Source organism: Polypterus senegalus, chromosome 17, assembly GCF_016835505.1.
Source record: "Polypterus senegalus isolate Bchr_013 chromosome 17, ASM1683550v1, whole genome shotgun sequence".
NCBI classification, from domain to species: domain Eukaryota; kingdom Metazoa; phylum Chordata; class Cladistia; order Polypteriformes; family Polypteridae; genus Polypterus; species Polypterus senegalus.
This window is the reverse complement of record NC_053170.1, coordinates 74,961,001-74,979,878: the sequence shown is the minus strand read 5'-3', so window position 1 is coordinate 74,979,878 and position 18,878 is coordinate 74,961,001.

Sequence of the window (18,878 nt, the reverse complement as noted above, 5' to 3'; positions counted from 1 at the left end):
GTGCGCCCCACCCAAACCTCAAAAAGTGCCGTCCTCTAAACATGTGCTCTCAGCATCGCTGATTTAGCAAGGCCGGTGGCTCTTACATGGCAGATCCAAGTATTTTCTCAATCAGGGTATATCTGCAGTCATTAACTAACGAATACTTCTCAGCCCTTTACTCTAAAGTATGTTACAATAGGTGATTTTATTTTCTATCAGAAACAAAGATACATACTGTATGTTTTCTCTCCTTGGTCATTTTCATCTTTTGGTTACTTTATACTGGTTTACGTGTGCTTAGTGGTATAGGTAATGTGGCAAAATGGCTCAACATCAAAAAATAAAATAAAACTAGCATGCATTATCAGTGAAGATGTGCATCCCCATGTAAAAATTAAGTACTTTGTTAGTTCTACCATTATGTCAGTTTAAAGGTTATACATATCTGGGGACTGTAATACACTATTAAAAATAAAACTCATAGAGTCGTTCTTTATATCGATGCCATATAGGGGAAACATTTTAGCTTCCTAAAGAAACATACATATGAAAGTTCCAATAAGATTAATGCTGGTTCTTTGGTTTTTGCTGCCCTAGGTGAACTAAAAAGCACCCCACCACCCCATTTGCTTTGAGAGGAATCATCACTGCCTGTCCCACCAGGAAACAGGACTGGGGACAGCAAAGTATTTGGGACCTTGAATTCACAATTTGAAAATGCTGATTTATAGCAATGTCTGCTTACAAGACTATCCAAGAAAAATACGCTCTTGAGGGGTGCCAGTTCAGAAAATAAGCAGGAAGTGGCCTGTATTAGTAGTTTTCATTTCTTGCTTTTACAGTTTCTCGAAAGAATAAGAAACACTTATGTCATAGCTAAAACTGCAAACATTGTTCTATAGTTATCTATTTAAAGCACTAGCTAAACGTGAACCTTTTGATGATGGTGACAATCTATCTTATATATAAACGGCTTCACCTCAGAGGAAACAGAAAACACAAGTGAGGCCAGCACATCAGCAAAATAAAACCTCAGTAGAAAGATAAAGTTGCTTAGCCGCTAACATCGGCAATACAGTATCCCTTTTACTTTTCCTTCTGCTGCTAATACACAAGTGAGGCAAGCACTCCGGCAAAAGGAAATCTCTGAAGAAAGACAGTCGTTTAGCTGCTAATGCACAAACAATGTGAGCACATCGGCAACATGAAACCTCCTAGGAGAGAGATGCCCAAAATATTCCTTTCAATTACCTGATATCTCTATATTTCAATTTTTTTTCTGACGATTTCAATAGTTCCTAGGACCCGCACGGCTTACACAGCTAGTATATAAATAAATAAATAAATATATTTTTTTGAATAAGAAATTACTGTAACATATACATGTTATTTAAATTAATAAAATAAATTGAAAATTTAGCATAATGACAACATTCAGTGAAACTGAGAATGTAATAATTATCTTTAAATGGGAATCTTTACCCACAATTCCTATTTACCATTGCTTGTGTATGTAAATAATGCAATCTACCTATCCAGAAAAACACACAACTGCTTAGGCATGCCTAGGGCGAATCTAGCAAATAGTGGTGAACAACAGAAGACGATATCTGCTAAGTTTTAACACAAGCTTTAATGTACTGTATGTCCATTTGGGAAACAATCATAGTTTGTGTTAAATCTGCAATTAGCAATTCACTCAAGAGCTACAGCCCTGTTGCCATTTTGATCATTTAATTTTATTTCACCATGTGTATCTCTTCTATGCTACAGTTTGAAGATTATTATTATTGTTTTCATCATCATCATTGCTGATGTTGTCCAAGTTATTGCGGGACTGTGTAGGTCATCAGACGTTAAGACCGAACATTGCTAGTATGGGAAAATTATATAAAACAATATATCGTACATTCGCTTTGAATGGAGAAGGGGGCCATATTAGTCCTTTAAGGAAGTAGGCTGTGTGGATGCTGCCTGAGAGACATAGCAAGTTACAGGGGCTACATAGGACACAGGGGTACAGGAACACCAGCAGCAACAAGAGGAAGTTCTGTCCTGATGTTCCCACAGCCTGAGGAGGATAGAATTGATCGCCAAAGTGATCATTGAGCTTGGATTGCAAGAGCGCCCTGAATGTAAATTTCAGATGAGAATCAGGGTGAAGCCTTACTTTTAGAAGGAAGACAGGCCAAGAATTGAGAGACAGAGTTTATCTGTGAGAAACGGGACTTGAGAAGGCTGAACATTTCAGTGTCTCTTCCATTGGTGTTTAAGAGTTGGGCAAGTTGATGTGGAAGCTTGTATAAGAAATACTGGTGGGACAGGGATATCTTGCTTTAGCACTTTGTGTTCTCTATGTCTCTCATGCGCTTTATTTTAAATAATAAAAGCACATTTTTAATACACCCTGCCTTGACTTTGACCTTGAGAGGACATGTCGGTGGGATGCTGTCCTTTTTACAGTTGCCAAGAGCTGCCTTTTCCTTACCTAACGCTACATGTTTACTGGGTTTGTTGAATCAGTTAAGGAAACTGGAAGATTCTTTTGAATTCCTTGTTTAGAAGTCATGACTTTTCTATGATATAAAGTAAAGGCACTGGAATTCTTAGGTCATAATGAAGGCATGTTTTTTGCAGTTCCAGGTTGAAAAAAGCACACCTGCTGAATAAAGGAAACTGGTTCTAGTAAATAGCTTTCTGGATTTCAAAAGTAAGACTGCAAACCTAAGCCCATTTATCCAGTGCAGACATCAGCAGTTCCAATGTCTGTGACTTTTTTTTGTTAAACTGATCTACTGGGAGTACCAAACACTGAGACTTCAACCATTAACCAGTTAGTGAATTCTAATGACCACTTCCAATCACTTCACAGAAGAGCATGGTGCAAGGCAGGGCTTGCAATTCAAATATTACTTCATCATTTAAGATAGATAGGTGAGAAAAGTCTTCCAGAATTTGTTTAGGAAGGGACTATTTTATTTCATATTCATAATTATCTAGTGCAATTTAAAAAAATATCTGCACTAGAATGTGCACTGAAATCTCCCACTGACATTAACCTGGCTCATAACATTTGGAATTTTTTTGCCTTTTCAGTTATAGAGGTTTTCTATATGTTAATTGACTTGATAATTCTTATATTGAATTACTTTTCCCCTCAGTTGCTGTCGGGAATTTCCCCAAAAAACATTTCTCACATTGGTCTCAGTCAATTTTAGAGAGTGCATGAACCACTAGACATCAATGAGGAACAACACAGTGCCCACCAACTGCAGCTGTGCCCTCGAGGCTTTACATCTGTCTTATGTTCATTAGGCTCATGTAGCTCAACCAGACACTCCTTCACTCTCAGTTTTTGTAACCTAAAGAGGACAGTAACACAATACTCTGTAAACTCTGTATCCTTCATTTCCTCCAAAACTACCAGTCTCCACCAATACTTGTGCATTTTTCCAGCTGCACCAATCTGAAGAGACTCATGTTGTAGTACAACATCCCATGGTAATAAAACTCTACAATTGATCATCTGCTAAACCCAGGTCACTCAATGGCTCCAAAATACTAGTGAAACTTGTGAGGCTTTTGCTGTATTTGTTAATCAAAAAATTAATAATATTAATATAGTACATCTCCCCAATACTGATATTCTTAAACCCCAGTACTCTATTATAAACAAGTTAAATTCTTTCACCAGGATAGATTTACCTGATTTATATTAAATAATTTCTCAACTGAGACACTCCACCTGTGTCCTTGACCCAATAGCAACACATTTTTTCAAAAAAGTATCCGGCGTGCTAATTGGTAGCATTCTTGAAATAGTAAACTTGTCATTAGATACGGGGATCTTCCCAGACTATCTTAAGACTGCTGTAGTTAAACCCCTGCTGAAGAAAAATAATCTTGACTCCTCTGCTTTTGAAAATTTTAGACCTATTTCTAACCTGCCTTTCTTAAGCCAAATTCTAGAGAAGGCAGTAATTATGCAGCTTAATGATCACCTCAATAAACATGCCATTCTTGTTAAGTTTCAGTCGGGTTTCAGAACAAATCACAATACAGAAACTGCACTCGTTAAAGTAGTAAATGACTTGCGGGTAATTGCAGACGCAGGGCATTTATCTGTTCTCATCTGTTCTAGATCCGAGTGCCACATTTTATACCCTTGATCGCAATATTCTTAGAAGTCATCTTAGTCAACGGGTGGGCCTCTCTGGCAGTGTCTTAAATTGGTTTGAGTCCTACCTGACAGGTAGGAAATTCTTTGTTAGTTGTGGTAATTATACTTCAAAGACACATTATATTCTATATGGTGTTCCACAAGGCTCTATCCTGGGTCCGCTGCTCTTTTCGATTTACATGCTTCTATTTGGGTCAGATTATCTTGGGGCATAACGTGAGCTACCACAGCTATGCTGATGACATACAGCTATATTTATCAATAGCACCTGACGACCCCGACACTCCTGATTCACTGACACAATGTCTCACTTGTGTTTCTGAATGGATGAGTAGTAATTTTCTCAAACTAAATAAAGAGAAAACAGAAATTTTAGTGATTGGCAATAATGGATATAATGAGGTTATTAGAAATAAACTTGATGCATTAGGATTAAAAGTCAAGACAGAGGTAAAGAATTTAGGGGTAGCTATTGACTCTGACCTAAATTTTAAATTGCATATTAATCAGATTACTAGGACAGCATTTTTTCACTTAAGAAATATAGCAAAAGTTAGACCTCTTATAACATTGTAAGATGCTTTTGTTTTCAGTCAGCTAGATTACTGTAATGCACTCCTATCAGGACTACCCAAAAAAGACGTCAATCAATTGCAACTAGTGCAGAATGCATCTGCTAGAATCTTAACTCGGAAATTAAAATCCGAGCACATCACCCCAGTTTTGATGTCACTACACTGGTAACCTGTGTCATATAGAGTTGTCTTTAAAATGCTGCTTATGGTTTACAAAGCCTTAAATAATCTCGCTCCATCTTATATTTCGGAATATCTTACACCTTACACTCCAAATGGTAACCTTTGATCTTCAAATAAGAATCTACTTAGAATTCTAAAGCTAAACTTATAAGAAGTGGTGAGACGGTCTTCTGCTGTTATGCACCTAAAATCTGGAACGGCTTGCGAATAGGAATTTGCCAGACTAATACAGTGGAACACTTTAAAACACTGCTAAAACACATTAACATGGCTTTCTCATAGCTTCATCTTAGTTAAATCCTGATGCTCTGTATATTCAATTAATTATCATTATTATTCATGGTGGCTCAAAAATCCGTACTAAGCCCTACTTTCTCTTCTGTTCTTTTTCCGGTTTTCTGTGGTGGTGATCGGCATCACCACCACCTAATCAAAGCATTGTGATATTGTTACATTGATGGATTAAAGGCCATAAATCCACATGACCATCGTCTTCAAATTCTTCCATGAGAACCCAGAATACAATGAGGACTGATTGAGGTAATTTATGTTAGGTAGAATACCTAGCGGGGACTGGGCGGTCTTGTGGCCTGGAACCCCTGCAGATTTTATGTTTTTCTCCAGTCGCTTAGAGTTTTTTTTTTGTTTTTTCTGTCCTCCCGGCCATCGGACCTTACTTTTATTCTATTCTTTTGTCTTTTTTCTCTTTCTTTATCATGTAAAGCACTTTGAGCTACATTGTTTGTATGAAAATGTGCTATATAAATAAATGTTGTTGTTGTTGACTGATCAACAAAGAAAAGAATCAGTGAGTAAGAGCAAAACAAATTCCACAAAGCAGATTAGACAAATCCCCAAAAGTTAAAAGCAAAACCATACAACAATATGTAGCATTATTATCTTACACTCTTAAAAATATGAGTTCCTTAATGGCACTTTATAGTTCCTTACTGGGTTGTGTTGTTTAATATAGAAATATTGCTTGACAAATCACAGTTTCATTCTGGGATGGGTACTTTGCATATGAAGTTGGTACTTTGTGCTTTGAAAAACTTCCTTATATTTAGAAAACATTTAAAATCTTTAATGTATGGTAGGCTTCCCCGACGGATAATATCAAATTAAGTAAACCTCGACTTAAAATGTGTTATTGTAGGAAGCAAGAGTCCTTTAAAAATCATAATCCATTGGTATTTCACAAATCTGTTAACATCTAGTCTTGTTTTTCTACTGTAAGGATTAAATATAGGATTAAATAAATAATGGTTCTTTCTGGAACTTTCATGTGAATGGGTCTTTTGGGAACCAAAAATGTTTTCCCTATTCCATCACTCTGAAGAACCACACTGACATCATTATTTTTAAGAGTGTAGGCATCTGTCATGCTGTGCTCGTTTAGTTAATTAATTGAACATGTTTTCTTTTATTATTATAATTAAGTATGGGTTGTTGGTTAAGTTACCTGATGCTATCACTATATTATCACTGTTATAGTCTGTATTATACAAAATCTGTAAATATTTTTGCTGTTATGAATTGTGTTCTCTTCAATTCTGTAATGTACATGATCTATCTCCCTTATGTCATTAACACTAACAATTGCCCACAAGGATGGATCCCATATCAACAGGCTCCTGGACCTGATAACACACCAGGACAAAACTGTTAGCTAGAAGTAACCAAAAAACACATCCAATAAAAGTGCATTATTCGACCAAAATGTGATAGGACATCAAACACAATGTAGTAGTGTCTTTATACTAGCTGAGTCGATTGCATAGTTTATATGCAACAATAATGCATTCTGTTCAGCTTCAGACTTACTTGGCTTCATTTTCATCAGTACCCACTGGGCATTTGAGGCCCCTGGACCTGAAACCACATATACTTGCCCACCAGATACTGTAGCTTCTCAGCCTTACTCTCTGTACATTTTCAAGTCTTTCTGGGATCTGTCCACATCTAAATAGGATACACTCTAAAACTAAAGACTGGAACTAAAGAAGGTCCTGGATTCATTATTGAGAGAAAACATGTACAGGAGTTTACTCTGTACACATTACAGTAACGAAACTAATCTATATATTTTTTTTATAAAAATATACACAGCTATAGAATATTTAAAAAGATTATACTATGGTGTCTGTGTGTTTCTTGACCTCCACTTGTGGCCATCTGTCAGTGCAGATTCTTTTAAATGGACCTGATGCCATTTGTCATTTCACTGCAGACCTTTAATTGGCTTTCAAATTAAAATGTAGCCTTACTTGGTCAAAAATATTATTTTAAGTAATCAATAAAAAATAAGACGCTGGTTGCAATGAAAAATAAGTTATTAATGAATAATGCATTAGATTGGTTAAACAGATTTTACAGAGAAGCTCACCCAAAAGTGTCAAGGGGCACATGCAAAATGAACTTCACTTGTTCCGTTTGCTCTCTGATTTGCTTTGATAGTAACAAATGTGTGAATTAAAAAAGGAATGGATTATGTAACATTTTTAAATATCTTGTCCAACATTCTCCAGCACTCTCTGACTACCACAGTCTTCCTCAAACATTTCTTAAGCACACATATTTAACTTACTCTCTATGATATGCTTTTCCTCTAGTAACAATACTACTTTGAATGTTTTTGAAAGTGTAATGTATTTAAATCTAACTTTAGTTTTATGATTTCAACAGCAGATAGTCCCGGATTTTTCCAGATCCCTGGAGGCATTGTGCTTTATTTTTGGTTTAAATAACTGTTTGTCCTGAAACTGTGTAAAGGCAGAATATAATGAGATTATTCATGTACTGCATCACAAAATCATGTGCAATTCTCTGTTCAGACCTCTCCTGATTGTTAATGAGATGCGGAAGGAGAATTCTAAAGTACAATCCTTTAGACACCCTTGTAAAAATACACTGGATATTTTTTACGTAAATGCAAACCTCCATTGTATTTCAATAAAAAATCCTTTGCAGTTGAGTACAATTCTGAGACTTGCTGCACTTTACACTGCAATCACAGACACGCTTCTCTCAAAAGAGGCATACTGCTTCTCATAATCAATCATATGCTGCCATCTACCGCCTGGCTTGGGAACAGGACGGTCAGATGTTTTCTTTCATTAATTATATTTAACATAAATATAAACAGTGCTTATTTAAGCAGCGATGTGTGCAAGGCAAGAGAGAGCAACCCAGCTATGATTAAAATAAAAAGGTTTGTATGTTGCCCTTTTGTGTGACAATATCCTGATTTTAGAATTAAAAAAATGAAAACTCCTGTGATTTTCTACTGTACAACAATTAAAGCTAATGAATTATTTCACCAATTAATGTATATATTGTTGTCAAATTATAACATAAAATTACATTCTTGAAACACTTTAATCTTAGCGTCATGGGTGGGCAGAGCTAATGTCAGCTAATTGGCACAAGGCAGGCAGCAGAATGGGACAAGACAGGGACCACCCTCACTGGGCAATTCAGTATCAGCAATAAACCTAAAATGTATATTTTTGGGATGTAAGAGGGAAGCCGTAGCACCTGAAAGCAATCTAAGTAGACACTAGGAGAACACTCAAACGTCTCATAGTCAACACCCAGACACAGCAGTTGAACCACCGTGCTGCCTCTTTTAAGAATTGCCTGGTATATTATCACATGTTGTTCACAAGTACACACATTTTTGTACACACCCCAGTACTGTTATGATCTGGACCAATAATTTCAGACATAATCCACTGACCTCTTTAACAAATGACATTTGGTATTTGTAAATAATCATTCTAATGCCTTTAGGATTTATCCCTTTTGCTGTCAAGGAAACCTTTAAACCAGATTTCTGTAACTAATGTTTATATTATCCAGTGCTTGAAGTAGATCTAAATTACCGGTGGCACTCTGTCTATGACAATACAATAACACTTGATTGAAGACCAGGGTTAGTACTTACTGGTATACTAAGAGAAAGCCCCTGTATTCTAAGTGGACATTGGAAGAGGGGCCAGTATTGTGCCCCAGTGACTACCAGCCCACGTCAAGCACTGCCACAATCCTAAAAACACTGATTTTTTAATGGCACTTTAATAGATTGTAGGGCTCCTTGTAGAACCATTTTTTTGACAAAGAGCCATTCTGTGAAGGATGTTTTACATTGAAATTGGTTCTTTGAGCTTTGGTATAGCTTCTCCTTCATGGAGAAAGAAGAAATATTTAATGTACAGTAGGCTACCTATCAAGATACAACAGAACAAGAAAACACAAACTTAGCCTTTGTTACTTACTATATGCTGCAACAGTCATTTTAAAATCAGGAACCCATTGGCACTTCACAAATCTGTTAACATCTATTCACTGTTATTTATGAAAATGTTACAGATCTAAATAAGGGTTTTTTTCTGGAACCTTCATGTGGATGGTTCTTTTGGCAACCAATTGTTCCCCTTTGGCATCACTCTGAAAAACCACTATGGCATCATTATTTTTAAGAGTGCAGTGTATCTTGCAAGACTGGACATCACCAAAAATAACTGGAGTTCATTTACAAATTAGCTCACAACTAGATCTTTTTTTTTTTCTTTTTTTTATTAATTTTATTACAATCCATACATAGCAATCAAGTTTTTACAAAAAAAAGAATTATGTTAAGAACAGATCAATCCCCACCCTTGAGAGAGAGAGCAAGCCAAACGGCGTAAAATTTAAGGCTTGTAAACATACCTAAATTAATAAATTCTCTGTGCTTTATAAACTTATTTTAAAATATTACTGATTAGATCCTGCCATGTTTTGAAAAAAGTCTGTACGGATCCTCTGAGTATTTGATTTTTTCCAATTTCAAATAGTATAACACATCAGTTTCCCACTGACTTAAAGGAGGAGAGTTTGGGTTCTTCCAGTTTATCAGAATAAGTCTGCGTGCCAAGAGTGTAGTGAATGCAATCACAATTTGTTTGTCCTTCTCCACTTTAAGCCCCTCTGGAAGAACCCCAAACACAGCTGTTAATGGGTTAGGAGGGAATGTGAGTCCAAGACTGTCTGAGAGGTAATTAAAAAATTTTTTGGTGCAGGCCCAGAACATGTGACCCAGTGAGGCTGGGGCTTGGTTGCAACGTTCGCAGGTTGGATCATGCCCTGGAAACATTTTGGAGAGTTTTAGTCGATACAGATGTGCTCGATATATAATTTTGAGTTGTATAATTGTATGCTTTGCGCATATGGAGCTCGAGTGAATTCTCTGCATTGCTACTTTCCACTCCTTTTCTGATATATTAATTGAGAGATCTTTTTCCCAGTGTCCTCTTGGATCTTTGAAAGGAAGGGATTGTAAAATGATTTTATATATTGTAGAGATGGAGTCTAATTCCTTAAAATTGAGCAATATTTTTCCAGCGTGGATGAGGGTGCAAGATGAGGAAAATCTGGAAGGTTCTGTTTAACAAAGTTCCTGATTTGAAGATAGTGAAAGAAATGTGTAGCTGGAATGTTAAATTTGGAATGTAATTGTTCATAGGATGCAAAGAAAGTCTATATAAAGATCTCTAAGCAAGTTAATTCCTAATTTTTTCCAGATATTAAAAACTGCATATGTTTGTGAAGGTTGAAAGAGGTGGTTCTCTTGCAGGGGTGCCACAGATAGAAGCTTCTCTGTCTTAAAATGCTTTCTACATTGGTTCCAGATTCTAAGTGAGTGGAGCACAATTGGGTTATTAGTGTATTGCCGATAACGTGTGTTTATTGGAGCGCAGAGCAGGGAATACAAAGAAGTACTGCAGGATTTTACTTCTATTGCGGTCCATGCCTGTGTATGTTCTTCTATTTGTGTCCAGGTTCTTATCGCCTGTATATTTGCCGCCCAGTAATAAAACTGGAAGTTAGGTAGAGCCATGCCGCCTTCTGCCTTTTGTCATGTAGGGTCGCTCTTTTGATGCGTGGATGTTTTGAATTCCAAATAAATGAGGTTATTGTTGAATCTAATTGCTTAAAGAATGATTTATTAATGTATATTGGGATGTTTTGAAATAAAAAAGGAGCTTAGGAAGAATATTCATCTTAACAGTGTTAATTCTTCCAGCTAGTGTGAGATGAAGGGTTGGCCATCTATGCAAGTCTTGTTTAATTTTTTCCATGCAGACGACAAAATTTTGTTGATATAGAGATTTTATTTTTTTTATTTTTTTATTATTTTTTTTTATTTTATTTTTTATTTTTTTTATTTTTTTCTCCAGCCTTTGGAGTTTTTTGTTTTTCTGTCCACCCTGGCCATCGGACCTTACTCTTATTCTATGTTAATTAATGTTGACTTATGTTTATTTTTTATTGTGTCTTCTATTTCTCTATTCATTTTGTAAAGCACTTTGAGCTACATTTTTTTGTATGAATATGTGCTATATAAATAAATGTTGATTGATTGATATTGTGATGTTTACCCCTAGGTATTTAAACTGTTCTGCAATGATAAAAGGTAGGGTGTCTAATCTAATATTATATGCTTGAGAATTCACTGGAAATAGTACACTTTTATTCAGATTAATTCTGAGACCAGAGAGCTTTTGAAATTCTGTGGGTGCTGCTAAGACTGCAGGCACAGAATTTTCTGGGTCCGAAATATACAACTAGATCTTTTTTAAAGGCTACCCCCACTGGACTTGATGTCTAATGCCAATGTCCCCAAATGTAATTTCTTCAATTGGACCTCTTAAAGACAAACAAACGCCAGTCTTATCTGATTAAAGATTATGGGAACTGGACCGGTACAAAAACATTTGGATTTAAGTCTACTTTTTCTTTCCAAATTACTCACAATTTTCCTGATTTAAACAATTGCTTTTAATTTTCACAATAAAAAGTAAAGCAGCAGCATAATTTATCTTACAGAGCAGGTGTCGCCATGTCCGGTCCTGAGGACCTCCATGGCTGCAGGTTTTCATTCTAAGCCTTTTTATTAATGAGTGCCCTGTTTGTGCAGCTAATTAACTTCTTCATTTTCATTTTCATTTAATTGCTTTTTAAAGATTTTTTCCCCTGAATTTCTCATCGTTCCTCTGAATTGCTTCATTTCTTTCTTTAAATGGCACCCAAACAGAAATGAAATGTCAAGTGAGTGAGCCCACAGAAGACCAACTAAGTCAGGGCCTCAAACTCCAACCAATTTCACTCCAACCTGCTGCTTAATGAGGTGCCGATTCTTTTTGTTAATTAAACCAGTTCTTTAATTTTGTGGCTTGTTGCTGCTCTCGTGGTGCATTAGCAGACATTTCCAGAATTGTTGATTTTCTCTTTCTAAGAGCTGTGTTAAAATGTTTTGAGGACCTGAGCAGATCGACATTCCTGAGACCTTCATCTTTCTTTATTTTCAGATATTGTACTTTGGACACCAGTTGTTTTGGCTTATTTTGTATCTCATTATTGTTCGGCTGCTAATTAAGGAAAAGAAACAATTAAGGGGTCTGAGTCTTCAAGAACAAGTCAATTAAAATTAGTTCAAAAGAAGTTAATTAGCAGAAAAAACAGGTTACTCATTAAGAACAGGATTAGAATGAAAACCTGCAGTCACGGTGGTCCTCCAGGACCAGAGTTGGTGTCCCCTGATCTAGAGGTATTTCATTTCATTGAGAGAGTTCAGTATACTGATGGACAGAACACACCCAACTCACAAAAAAAAAAAAAAAGCCTTGAAAGCTTTAGCATCTCTGAAAGTAATAATAAAAATACATTTTATTTATCTAGTGCTTTCTCCAAGATCAAAATGTTTCTGTATTTAGAAAATGTTTTTGGACTTGCTGCCATCTGTTCTTATTAAATTTTAGAAATTTAGCATCATTTCTACAATATTATGCTCATATATTTACCATTCATAAGAAACAAATCAAACTTACTCATATATTTAATATTATATTAAGTACAGTTACACACAATTTACAAATAAAAACAAAACAGAACCAAATCTAAAGAGCATACATAACAAGTAAGTTCACACAAATCCAATCGAGTACAACAAAAAAAAATGTTCAGCTGATGTTACTTGACATTGGAAGTGATCATAAGAAAACTCAGACATCAAAAACCAAATGTTTATTATAACAATGAAACACAGAAGAGAGAATGCAATGTAACAGAGGAAAATAATTATGCAGATGCCTAGGTGAATATGTATCCCTGTCCCTGTCAATCAGACAAAGTGGCTCACCCTGTTGCCCACCTCCTAATAACCCCCAAAGCATCTCGCTTCCTATACCTTACTTTACTGACTAGTTTCTTCTGCCTCTCAGTGCATTTAAGAGGTACATCTCCACCCCATGACAAATTCCTAGAAACTCTGACTCAAGACAGCTTTAATTCCTTTCTTATGGTCTTTGTTAAAGGAACATAAGTCTAGAGATTGCCTTACTGGCCACAATGCTAAATACTGCCGTCCACTCCCCAGGCCAAGCACTGTGCACTGCTTAAAGGGCTGGGTATCCAGGGCAACTCCTAGGATGCCTGCAGACAACAGTAGGATTGTCTGTGTGTGCCTAATAGAACTAAGCAAGGGGAATCAAAGAAGACCGTTAAACAAAGAACTTATATGCTTGTCTACTTCATCTAATTTGCTTGACCCCCGACTAACTCTTCCTAGCTTTGCACCCTATGCCTCACCCACTCCCACTAGACTCATCTTTAAAAGGACTCTGCCAGAGGAGCTCAAGAGGGTTAGGGTTTTGTTTTGTCCCTGAGTGCGTCTCAATTTACCTTTATGAGTTATATTGACAATGTCTTAGTGCAACTACCTTATTCAAAGTCCATTAAACAGACTTTTTCCTGTTTGAGACTTCAGCCTTTTCTGAGATTTTTTTGTTTTACACTGCTCACTCCTCCCCAATTGCCTGTCCTCCACTACTTTGCTGTCTGGGTTAAAGGGTCAGGTATCCTTAGTTTAACAGAAAATCCTCTGGGGATATTGTGGCCTTGCCGTCAGGGGCCTCTCTCTCTCTCTCTGTGTCATCCCCTCCCTCTGCTGCTCTCAGATTCTTTATTTCTGGATCAACACTTTTTAAAACAAGGTCTATAGGCATTTCTCTTACATATTGCCATGGAAAGGTGTTCTGACACTGTCTGGTGCTGTCTTCTGTGTTGCTTTTCTGAGATATCTTACCTTGCCAAGTGCCATCTAGGTGGTGAAAGCCCCTTGCAAGCATGGATACCCAATAAAATAAGCTTGATTGTCACAATTAATGATAGGCTCAAGGAAAAAACTACACCACTTTGCACAACCATGTAAGCACTGGATAACACAGCACTGTTTAAAAAATTATTCTAACACAGACAATATTCTTCATTTTTATTCCAATTGAAAAAAAAAAAAACCTGAATTCTAAGGAGCTAAAACGTACCCTCAATAAGAAGAACAGAGCATTCAAATCTAGTCTATTCAAAAAGGCTGTAAAGTGTGTGCAGTGAATGGTGAAGGAAAGGAAGCTTACAGAACTAAAGGAGAAAACAAACTCATGAAATACTTCTAGAATGGACAGAGCATAATGAATGGACTCAGTCTATCCAGGCCTCAGGGCTAGAAGAGAATGTGGAAAAAGCTAACTGTGTGAGTCAATGTTTTAATAAATTTCCCACCTTCCACCACCACCACTTCCTTCTAATGACCAGTTCCCCCACACACCAACTCCAAAAAAATGCCACTGTTGTGGAAAGCATCCTGTATTGTTCCAGTTACAAAGACGATAGGCACCTCTCCACCTAGTGACAGCACACAAGTGGCTCTTATGTCCCATATCACGACAAAATCCAGGACTATATGAGTTGACTTGTGAAAGATCACATCTACCCACTACAGCTTGCCTATCAGACAAAGATAGGAGTTGAAAATAAATGTATCTATCTTCTCTATAAGGCTGGCAGCCATGTGAGGATTTTGTGTTTTTTTTTTATTTCTCTAGTCCTTTAAATGCCATCTATCCATTCTTCCTAAGCGGAAAGCTCAGAGATATGCAAGTGGATGAACACATGGTGTCCTGGATAATGGGCTATCTGTTGGTCAGACTGCTTTTGGTGAGGCAGAAGGACTGTGTCTTTGATGTAAATGTGAGCAACACTGGAAGATCACAAGGAACAATCCTCTCTCCTTTTGTCACCAGTACACCTAAGACTGTAAATATAACACCAGGTCATGTCACTTGCAGATTTTCTCCAATGAGTCTGCACTAATGGGTTGTATTGATAATGGGAATGAGAAAGAGTGTAGGAGCCAGGGAGAGAACTTTGTTTCTTACTGCAAAGAAAATTTTCTTCAACTTAACATCAGCACAACCAAGTTTTTTGACTTTCGCTGTGCTGCTACACCCAGCCATTATTCAGGAAGTAGATGTGGAGATGTTGCACTACTACAAGTATGTGGGGGTCACATTCATCAGTGACAGGCTGGACTGACCTAATAACACATGGGATAGTGCAGAGCAGACTTTCTTTATCTTAGGAGTTGGCATTCATTTAATTTAGGTAGTGACATCCATATCTCTAGATAGATAGATAGATAGATAGATAGATAGATAGATAGATAGATAGATAGATAGATAGATAGATAGATAGATAGATAGATACTTTATTAATCCCAAGTGGAAATTCATTGATGAATTCATTGAATGATGAATATCATATTCAATGATAGCCAATGAGATTTTCTATGCTGTGGTGTGCTGGGCAGATAACATTATTTCAAAAGAGGCTCACCAAATCAACAAGCTAATTAAGAGGTTAAAGTCAGTTATGGGGTGCACTCTTAACCTATTGGAGGTAGTAGAGAAAGATAGAATAAAGACAAAACTGGCCATTGCGAACAATGATGCACATCCTCTCTCTCTCTCTCTCTCTCACTGACACACTAACATTGAAAACTTTCTGCAAACAAATTATGTATCAAGAAATACTATTGGAATTCCTTCATACGTATGGAAATATGTCTTTATAATGACTCACTGTGACTGCTCTTCAATGTTTAGCCAAGTCAAAAGTTTTCTCTTTTTGTAATTTTTAATTGTAATTGAAATTGTAATTTTTAATTTTGACTGTAGCCTTACCAGCACATTATCTGAATTAGTGTCTACCTATTCAAATGTTGTACAGTTGTATACAAATTCATTCTTTATACTGAGCTGTTTATATAAATGTATAAAGAACCCATTGGTTGTCTTTGGCACTGTGAACAATATTTCTGTAAATAAATGTATTTCTTATAGCCTTAGTTTTTACTCCAGTATTGTGACTGGATTATGCAAGTCTGATAATAGAGGGAGGTATAGACAGATGCATGCAGCTTCTAATTTTGGAAATAAATGGAATGCATTTTTCTTTTAAAACTACAGGGTGGGCCATTTATATGGATACACCTTAATAAAATTGGAATGGTTGGTGATATTAACTTCCTGTTTGTGGCACATTAGTATATGTGAGGGGGAAAACTTTTCAAGAAGGGTGGTGACCATGGTGGCCATTTGGAAGTCGGCCATTTTGGATCCAACTTTTGTTTTTTCAATAGGAAGAGGGTCATGTGACACATCAAACTTATTGGGAATTTCACAAGAAAAACAATGGTGTGCTTGGTTTTAATGTAACTTTATTCTTTCATGAATTATTTACAAGTTTCTCTTTGTTTACAGCCATTGACATGTCGCAGAGGTTAACATGTGAGGAGTGGATAGAAATTGTGTTCATGTCTGGTGAACGCAGTAACCGTAACATAGATTTCAAAATTACAAAAAACGAAGGGGCAGTAAATAGCAACACCAGGACTGTGAGAGACAGTTAATGCTTCTTCCTCATAGATCCAGAAGACTAGGCATCAAGCCTATGGAGTTTTCATATTCTCAATGAAGTTAAATGTCCTTTACTCCTGAACTCCAATCTACCTTTTGAAGACGTGTGTTAGATAAACCGGTCCCATATGAGTGAGTGTAGGTGTGTGTATGAGTTTACTGTGTGATGGACTAGTATCCCATCCAGGGTTGGTTTCTGCCTTCAGTCCCTGTAACTCTGGATTTGCATAACTAGGTTTGAATATGGAGAAATATTTTTTTCCATCCAAGATGCGTCCACTCCCAAACCAAGCAGCAGTAAACAATGCTTTAGTTTAAAATATTTTTTATATATGTCACTGAAGTAGGACTCCTTTTACCTGCACAAGGAACATGCTGGATCTTGAAATTTAACATCACCCAAAATGATGCCACTGTGCCCATTTCTTTATGTGCATTGTTTAGACTAATTAAATTAATGCAAAATGCAAATACAGAAACACTGAGAAAGTAACACAGGGCAATTAACTCATTTCATGTACATCATAGATCAGGGGACTTGGAGGGCTGCAAGTTTTCATTCTAAGCATTTTCTTAATTAGTGACCGTTTTTTGCTGCTAATTAATTTCTTTTGAATGAATTTGAATTGACTTGCTCTTGAAGACACAGACCCCATGATTGTTTCTTTTTCCTTCATTAGCAGCCAAACAATAATGAGATCAAAAATGAACCAAAACATGACAAGCAAACTGTGTCCGTCATACAATATCTGAAAATAAAGGAAGATGAAGGTCTCAGGAATGTTGATCTGCTCAGGACCCCAAAACATTTTAACAGAACTCTTATAAAAGAGAAAATCAACAATTTCAGAAATTAATGCTATTGTACAATGAGAGCAGCAACAAGCTATGGAATTAAAGAACGGGTTTACTTAACAAGAAGACTGCGCCTAATTAAGCAAACAATGCTTAATTGGTTAGAGTGAAATTGGCTGGAGTTTGAGGCCCTGACTTAGTCTTCTGTGGGCTAACTCACTTCATATTTAATTTATGTTTGGGTGCCACTTAAGGAAAGAAATTAAGCAATTCAGGAGGAACAATGAAGAAATTCAGAGGAACAAATCTTAGAGAATAATTCAATTAAAATGAAAGGAAAAGGAGTTAATTAGCAGCAAATACTGGTCACCTATTAAGAAAAGGGTTAGAATGAAAGACTCCTGCCACTGCATCCCTTCAGGACCTGAGATGGAGACCACTGTCATAGATAATTGCAGGCAGGTACAAGTTGAAACATAAGTGCACAAAATTAGGATTGCCTTACAATTGACTGTTTTCTGTACACAGCTGGCTTCTTCTTTACCCTTGTTGCTGTCAAAAAATATATAACTCATATATATTATATGAATGAGTTAGAAGCTGCTGGATGGATTAATTCAGTAATATGCCGTAAAGGTTCAATTAATTTTTTCAAAGGATGTTTCAAAGTTGGTTACATGCATGTTATACACATCTTCATTCTACATTTTCAGATCCTCATAATTCCTAACAGGCTGGGAAGGGGAGTCTATGGCAGCAGCACTGGGCGAATTGAAACAATCGCACAAATCCATTGAATTGCGGACACACACACACACACACACACACACCCAACCCTTTGCTTATTCTGGAGTCACGGTATGGCATTGTAACTGCACATTCTACACCGACAACAACGTGGCGTGGAATTCGAACGCAGAAAACTGAATGCGGTAAACAGCATCGCCCACCACTGCGCCACCATAGAACTATGGAGACCTTAAAATATACAAAAATAAAACAACTGTTTTAGACAAATAAGTAAATACGTTATTGTACGCATATGAATTGTGCCATGACATACGTAGGCTAAGAGCCCGTGCTATGTTTATACAGAAAACTTTTATTAGAAACTAAACCGTATAGCTGACTGTTGGTCAATTGATTAATGTCAATCCAACTTAATAACCTTAAAAAAAAGTTTCATTTTGTTAGCGTCTCCCAACTGTAAATAATTGACAAGATGGCATAAAGTGCCTTGGAGACCATGACATAAAGTTACAAAGGATGCGCCACAGGAGATGACCGCTTTTGTCCTTAGGAATGTGCGGAGAAAGACATCTGCCTGGTGACACCCTGCGTGGAACTCTTATTTTCCTTCTTTGCTTG